Source organism: Tenrec ecaudatus, chromosome 2 (assembly GCF_050624435.1).
Source record: "Tenrec ecaudatus isolate mTenEca1 chromosome 2, mTenEca1.hap1, whole genome shotgun sequence".
NCBI lineage: Eukaryota > Metazoa > Chordata > Mammalia > Afrosoricida > Tenrecidae > Tenrec > Tenrec ecaudatus.
This window is the reverse complement of record NC_134531.1, coordinates 211,597,205-211,605,743: the sequence shown is the minus strand read 5'-3', so window position 1 is coordinate 211,605,743 and position 8,539 is coordinate 211,597,205. Positions and strand designations below refer to the sequence as shown.

At 47.9% G+C, this 8,539-nt stretch overlaps 1 pseudogene; it reads left to right on the top strand.

The window, feature by feature from the left end:
- The first annotated feature begins 7,060 nt into the window (after positions 1-7,060).
- On the top strand, positions 7,061-8,324 carry LOC142440495 (mitochondrial chaperone BCS1 pseudogene; annotated as a pseudogene).
- Positions 8,325-8,539: the final 215 nt, after the last annotated feature.

Below are 8,539 nucleotides of genomic sequence, written 5' to 3'. Positions count from 1 at the left end.
AGATGTAGCTGGCCCCTGTCTCTCTCCCAACTCCGCAACACCTACCTACATAATCAAAGCCTCTTATCCAATTGACTCTCCCTGACAGAGAAGGAGTCCCACTATGCAAGGTGAACACAGGCTCACTCGTGCTTACTTATTAATCTGCAGTGAACAGTGTCACATATTTTTCAACACAGATGGTGAAACCCATGTGAAATTGTTCTCTAGAGATTAGTCATTAAGCCACAGATAATCAAGTAGGCACAAATAGGCTTGTGGTCGCCTTTTGTGTTAGGTTGGGTTCTCTAGAGAAGTGAAACCAGTGATTCTTATATGTGTCTATATATAAAAGATATTTATATCAAGAAGTGGGTCACACTGTGTAAGTCCAGTTGGGTTCAAGTCCATGGGTCAGGTGTAAGCAGAAGGCTCCTCCTGATCATTGTAACTGCAGGGACTGGTGACCAGAAAGCAGGAAAATCACAGGCTGATGGATGCCAAGCTGGATTAATTGGCCAAATGAATTCAAGGTTGAGGATCTGCTGATGACTCCTGGCATCAGCAGGTGATATAACAGGAGCTTGACTAACCAGATGCAGGATTCAAATCCAGCAGTAGAAATGAGCTAACGTCCATATAGTCAGTTTATAATAATAGGTCATACCCCGAATGAAGCCTCCCTCATCATATCAAGGCTATAACCAGATTAATGATAATTTATGGGGACAAAGTTGGTGTTATCAAGGAATTTTGCCTTATTTGGATCCACAATCAGAGCTCATGGAAGTAGCAGTCAAGAGATCAAAAGACACATTGCATTGGGTAGATCTGCTGCACAAGACTTCTCTAGAGTGTTGGAAAGCAAAGATATTACTTTGAAGACTAAGACCCACGCCATGGTATTCTCAATGGCTTCATATGCATGCGGTAGTTGGACATGAAATAAGGGCGAGAGAAGAATCGATGCATTTGAACTGTGGAGCTGGTGAAGAATATTGAAAGTGCCCTGGAGTGCTAAAAGGACAAACTGATCTGTCTTCGAAGAAGTATGGGCAGAGTGCTCCTTAGAGGCAGGGCTGGCAAGACTTCACCTCACGTACTTTGACCAGGTTGTCAGGAGAGAAGAGTCCCTAGAGGACATCGTGCTTGGTCAAGTGGAGGGGCAGCAAAGAAGAGGAAAGCCCTCAAGGAGATGGACTGACACTGTGGCTGCAACAATGGGCGCAGGCATAGAAACGATTGTGAGTGGGGCGCAGGCATAGAAACGACCGTGAGTGTGGCGTAGGACCGAGCAGGGCTTTGTTCTGTTGTGAGTAGGGTCACTATGGGTTGGAGCTGATTTGGTGGTACCTAACAACCTTCTCCTCACGGCTGCTTGTCTGCTTCACTGAAGGTGCCATCACGGAATTGGCCGGATTATGTTAGTTCATACATGGAGACTCCTGGCCTGGCCAAATTGGCACGAAACCCCCTGCCTTCTTTATGTCACTGTCAGAGTCCATGCAAATTGATGAATGGAAGCGGCCTTAGAACAGTATTGATGAAGTCCAGGAAGCAACAGAAGAAGAAATGGAGGCTTATAGGATGAACGTCGCAGACCAGATGACCCCATGGCCTCTCGTTCCTTGGCTAATAGAAAGCAGTCGTAGAAGCAATCCAAAAGGGACACAACTTGTATGTTCTTTACAGCTTCTTGCTGGTAATGGTAGGGGGGAATCCTTTTCTGCTCTTCTCCCTGTTGTGATTATTAAAGCTTCCGGAAGTTCCATAGTAAACACACACACACACACACACACACACACACACACACACACACACACACACACACACACACCCTGTGGCTCACAATGGTCCTATCCTGTTCTACAAGGGGTCACCATGAGCTGGGCTGACAGGATGGCAACTGCAACAACTGAATAACCATAAATAATGATATCGTTTGATTGGCATTTTTTGCATTGAATTTGTTATGCAACCTTTTTTTTTCTTTTTTGAAATCCAAGTAACTTTTATGAGGCAAAGAGAAGTTTCAGGTATTACAGTAAGAAAGTACACGCTATTTCTGCAAAGCCTGTAAGGCCACGAAGGGGATCACACAAGCGTTTGAGATTGAAGAGGGCCACTTGAGTAGAGCACAAAACCCCACGTAAAAGGTGTACCAGGCCAAGAGAGCGGAGCCTCCTACCCCCATTTGTTGTTGGGGGAGGGGGGAATGCAGGCCATGTGGTTGAGAGTATTGACTGACTTTGTTGGTTCAGTTTGGGCGCACCTGTGACATTGACCTGTGAAGGATGACCTTCACCTGTGCCTAGGTGGCTTTAGTCTTCACACGCTCAGTTTTGGATGGGTTACAGGTTAAATTCAGGTGCACCTGTGTGCCCTATTATGTCCCAGTGTCCGAGCACTGTTGACTTTGGATTGTCCCCATAGGTGTATAATGTGGGCCTGATTCCTTTCCAACCCTTTTATTGTGGCATGACCAGCTGATTTTCTTTTAGGGTAGGCATTTGGTGGAGACAACTCCTTTATCCCTAATCTATCTACCTGTCACTTGGATCCACTATCAATGTTCATTGAAGCAACGGTCAAGAGATCAAAAGATAGGAGTTGAATTAGGTAAATCTGCTGCACAAGACCACTTTTAGAGTATGGAAAAGCAGGGATGTTGCTTTGAGAACTAAAGTGTGCCTGACCCAAGATGATGTATTTTAAACTCCCTCATATGCATGTGAAAGTTGGATACTGAAGAACCCATGCATTTGAATTGTGGTGCTGTAGAAGAATATTGGAAGTAAGCATAAACAAACGGATGATCCTTAGAGGCAAGGATGGCAAGACTTCGTTTTACATCCTTTGGACATGTTGTCAGGAGAGACCAGTCCCTGGAGAAGGATGTCATATGTAGTAGAGCACAATCGACTCAATGGCAGTAGGTCTGTCTTTCTGTGATCTCCTCTGGTGGAAATGGCAGCATCTTCCTTCAAGGTCCATTGCAGAGTCAAAGAGATCACAGTGCTGCATCCCACTGTTTTTCCTTCCTCCTCTTCCTGTCTCCTTCCATGTATGTAATCTACTCTCCACTCCAGTGCAGATCGCCTCGGGGATGCGAGGAAGAAATGGACTAAGGCAAGGAAATACTAGTGTCCAAGGATGGCCTTGATCCCTTTCTGGCCCTGCCCAAGGGAGGAATGGGAGAGCCCCCAGTGGGGGATGGGAAGCTGTGGAGTTAATGTGGCAGTGCTCACAGTCCCCACGCCACCGCCATCTCCTAAGTACATTAGGGCCCCCATCCCTCAGCAGACGCTTTGCAATTTCTAGACTCGGTAGGTATCCTCCTGCCTTCGTGCTCTCCTGGTAAAAATCTAAGGTGGAGGGAAGGGGGCACAGAAACACTTCAGCCTCCCCTAGCCAGTCCAGCCAGCTGTGCAGACTCTGGATGGTAATGAGGAAATCAAGCAGCCTTCTCAACCACTACTAAGTAACAAGGAGGAGGAGGACCCCTATCCAGTCTGGGCCAGAAGCCCTAGGGAGGGGAAGGAACATCGGCTCCGGTAAGAGAAGCTAGCAGCTGGAAAACCCCCTGGAGGGAGGGGGCCAACTACTTCCTCCGGTGTTATGCAACCTTTCAATGAGTTCTCCAGCCGCCATGCTGTCCTTACAGGCCAGTCAGTTGGTTCCGACTCACAGTGACCCTGGGAGCAGCAGAGGGAACCACCGCCCCATCCTGCACCATCCTCGAAATTGTTCTTTGTTTTTCTTTAACAGTTTTATTGGCACTTAATCCGCACATCACACAATTCAATAGTTCATTTGTAGCAAGAAGAATTTTACCACAATCAATTTCAGAACATTTTCTCTTTTTTCCCCATGATTGAATTGCCTTTAAAATAAGTTTGAAATTAGAACCTTCACTTCTGTTTACTCCCCAAATCCCCTCCCCACCCCGTCTCCTCCCCCCACTCCTACATCCCTCACAAACCCTTGCTTCAGTTATTATCTGCCTATGCACCCACTCCTTCTGTGTTTCACAATCTGGTAAACCCCACAGACACAATAAAGAGCAAAACCCAAATGAAGTGGTAAGGATAAAGCCAGAGTAACATAAAGATAAAAATATAACAACGAGTAAGATAAAAGGACCACCATCAACATTTAAAAAGTCAGGGAAGAAGTTTTTGTCTTGGAACCAGCAAGAGCTCCTTGCACCTAGAGCACATTCAGGTTGGAGGTCAACTGACCAAGGATCAAGTTTGATCCAGCATAATCAGGATTACAGTGATGTATGTTTGATAGTAAGGCTGTTCCAGACCTTTGCCTGTAGCTAGACTGGATCTGCCAGTGGCTTAATCTGACTAGATACTCTGCAGGTGGGTTTTGGGCTCCCGTTGTCCTCCACAGCCTTCCACAAATTGGGTGTTCACAATTTTAGCTCGGATACTTTTTCCATCGTCATATTTGAATTTTATTATTGTCATCTTTGGATCATACAAGCTGGTACACTTCTTCCACGTGGGCTTAGTTGACTCCTCGCTTAGATGGCTGCTTGTTTGAATACGGGCCTTTAAGACCCAGACACTATTTTGATTGATAGCCAGGCACCATCTGCTTTCTTCACCACTCTTTGTCTACCCTGTTCTTGAGGCCCTTATGAGTTGGAAATGTCCTGATGACAATGGATCATGATCTCTAATACAATTATTAGTATTTCCAATGTCATTAACAGTGATCATTGTAAACAACCCAAAACATACACTTTTAAAACTTTTTATTGTGACTTGAGTTAAAGTTTACAGAACAAATTGGTTTTCCGTTTTACAATTCATACACATTTTGTTTCATGACATTGATTGCAATCCATGTGTTAACAGCACTCTTCCCCTTTCCTCCAGTGCTTACTATTTCCACTCTTCCCCTTTCAAATCCAGTCCTGCCTTTTGAGCTTTATCCCTGGGCAAATGCCGCCCCTTGGATTTCACATGGTCGATGGTGCATCTCCCTGGTGTTCTTGCTCACCTCAGAGCGGTGGTTCTCAACCTGTGGGTCGCAACCCCTTGGGGGTCGAATGACCCTTTCACAGGGGTCGCCCAATTCATAACAGTAGCAAAATGACAGCGATGAAGTAGCAACAAAAATAATTTTATGGTTGGGGGGGTCACCACAACATGAAGAACTGTATTAAAGGGTTTCAACATTAGGAAAGTTGAGACCCACTGGGCCATTGGGATGAGTTTAGTTCTAGGTTTGCAGTGTGACCGAGGGCCATCCTCTTGGGTTCTGCCCACCTCCATCAGACCAGGACACCTGGACTCAGGTCTGAGATTGAGTTTCGTTCCCTCTCTAGCCCACACCCTTCTATGATGATGTTTTTCAGAAGAATTGACAGTATTCTTGTTCTTCTGTTCTCAGAGCCGTGGAGGCTGTGGGTCACATGGTCCATTAGCACTAATGTCCACGTTTGTTTTTTTAATTTTCTTCATGCTTCATTGTCAGATCAAGGAGATACCAACTATTATACCCCCGATGGCCACAACAGGTTACATTGTATTAGGCATTTTTATGTAGCTTGTGATTTGGGGGTCCTCCTGCAAACTCCTTTTTTTCCCAGAGGAAGTTGAGGATCTGAGAGGTGAAGCAAGCAACTGGGAGGCAGGAAGAAGGGCTCCATCCAGATCTAGCCTGGCTCTCTGGTCTGAGCCGCTGGTGCTGGGGCTCTCCTCTACCCTCTCTGGAGCTCAGGCCACCACTCTGCAGCAGCAATTCCATCTGTGATTCTTGTATAATTTACCCACATCCCCACTGAGATAGTTAAGGTTTATTGGGCCAACCTGGACGATAAACACATGTGGGATTAATTGAAGGGTGGAGAGATAAATGGCTGGGTGAGCCTCGCCTTTCTGGTTCTTGGGTCTCTTGCTCTCTGATGGTCAGACTAGGGCGCGTCTGCCTTAACCAGTTCCCTCCTTCAGCTGGCAAGGCTCACTTCCTGCAAGTCATCCCTGAGGAGAAGTCACATGGACCTACCCTGATGCAGCGCTGGGTGCTGGAGTAGCCCTGTGGAGACCCCTGCCAGCGCTGAGATGCTTACACGTTCACTGACTCGGCTTTCCTCCTGCAGTGTTATGGTGTGTGTTTTGTGAGATGGAGGAGGACGTTGTGGATCGATGGACATATAGGCTAATGGTGGACTTATGGGCTTGGAAAACACTGGGTTGGGATGCTTTCTTAGTGTACACTTACCCTTTATATAAAACTCTTTATATATATGAGTTTCTGTGGATTTGTTTCCCTAGTTTCCTCAGGCTAATACACCCACCATATGCCTGGTGAGGATGTGGATCTAGGGCCTCCTATAACCTGAGCCCCATTCTCAAAAGGCTCCCCAACACAAGCCCTAAGAATAATACATCCCTTTCGGTGGCCCCCAGCCCACTATTCCTTTCTCCCCATGACCCAGCATGCCTCACTTGGGGTCTTCTGGGCCCTTGTGTGCCAGCCCCTGCACACCACTCCACATCGTGGGGATTGTGGTATTGCCCTCAGCACAGGTCTCAGTACTGAGCTGTTCCCACAGAAGCGGGGCACCATCAACCCACGTCTTCATGGACTAAGTAAAGAAAGGAAAAAGACAAGTCCATCCACACTCAGAGAGGCTTCTTGTATGTCCCAGTAGAATGGTGCTCGTAGGGTTTCAATGGCTGATTTTCAGAAGGGAATCATCTTTCAAAACACCTCTGGTGGATTCTAACCACCGACCCTTCGCTCACTAACCTTCCACCTTCCACAATTATAGTTAGGTTATGAGTCCCCCTCCTGGTTTCCAAAGGATTCTTACATGGCCCCATGATCTTGTAAGCTTGTCTGATATCTTTAGGTAGGCCTGGGGACCATTAATAATAATAATAATATGATAATAATTATTATCATACATCGAGAGGGAGGGCCAGAGAGTCATGGCAGGACCACACCAACTCTGTCCTGCTGCGAAGCTGGCTACGTTGTTCCTTGGGGTTTACGGGCCCTCTAGAAAACAAGGATTGGATGCCTCGGGGCCGGCGGGGCTCCGTGAGTCTCGTTCAAGATGTCCCTCGGGGACTTTCTTCTGACCCTGAAGGACAATCCCTATTTTGGGACTGGATTTGGGCTGGTGGGTGTTGGCACAGCCCTTGCGCTGGCTCCGAAGCGTGCTCAGATGGGCATGGTGGCCTTCTGGCGCCATGACATGATCACCCTGGAAGTCCTGCTCGAGGCAGGAGCTACACTTGGTTGCTGAGCTGGCTCACCCGCCATAGCACCTCGGTGTCGAGACTTTGTACCTTCAGCACGAGAGTGGCCGCATCTCCATCAAGTTTGAGTTGGTGCCCAGCCCCGGGAACCACTTCATCTGGTATCAGGGGAAATGGATCCGGGTGGAGCGCAGCTGGGCGATGCAGATGATCGACCTGCAGACAGGGACTCCTTGGGAATCCGTTACCTTCACGGCCCTGGACACTGACTGCAAGTTTTTGTTCAGTATCCCGGAGGAAGCTCGAGAGCTAACCTTGCAGCAGGAGGAGGGGAAGACAGTGATGTACACAGCAGTGGGCTCCGAATGGTGCCCCTTTGGCTATCCTTGTCCTCGGCGTCCCAGCTTCTGAGGTTCTGCAGCAGGGTCTGGCAGACTGAATTGTCAAGGACATTTGGAAATTCATCGATAACCCCAAGTGGTACACTGACTGAGGCATTCCCTATAGATGTGACTACCTGCTGTACAGCCCTCTCCACCCTCCCCCCGCCCCCCCCGCCCCCCGTGTGGAAAGAGCAGTTTTATCACAGCCCTGGCTGGGGAGCAGGAGCACAGCATCTACCTGCTGAGCCTCACAGATGACTGGCTCAACCACCAGCTGAGCATGGCCCCGCAGCAGAGCCTGGAGGATGTGGATGCTCTTTTCCTCAGTCGAGACTTGGCCAGGGAGAACCCAGTCAAGTACCAAGGTCTAGGCCACCTCACCTTCAGTGGTCTCCTCAATGCCTTGGATGGCATAGCTTCCACTGAGGCCTGCATTGTGTTCATGACCACCAACCATGTCGACAGGCGGGACGCTGCCCTGGTCCGTCCTGGGCGAGTGGACCTCAAGGAGGATGTAGGCTACTGCTCACACTGGCAGCTGACCCAGCTATTCCAGAAGCTCTACCCGGGGCAGGCACCTTCCATGGCCGACACCTTTGCAGAACATGTCCTTAAAACTACAACCCAGCTCAGTCCAGCCCAGGTGCAGGGCTACTTCATGCTGTATAAAAACGACCCCAAGGAGGTACTCCACAACACTGAGACCTTGAAAGAGGTGACCAGACTTCTCATCTAGGGAACCAATAAACACCTGCCATGTTCCTCAAAAATAAAAAATAATAATTATTACTATAATCTCCAAAACATACTTAGTGGAAATCTTGTTGTTAGGCATTGTCAAATTGGTTTCACCTCATAGCAACCCTGGATACAATGGAAGGAAACACTGCCCATTCCCGTGCCGCTCTCACAACTGTTCTTATGTTTGAGGCCATCTATTGCAGCCACTGT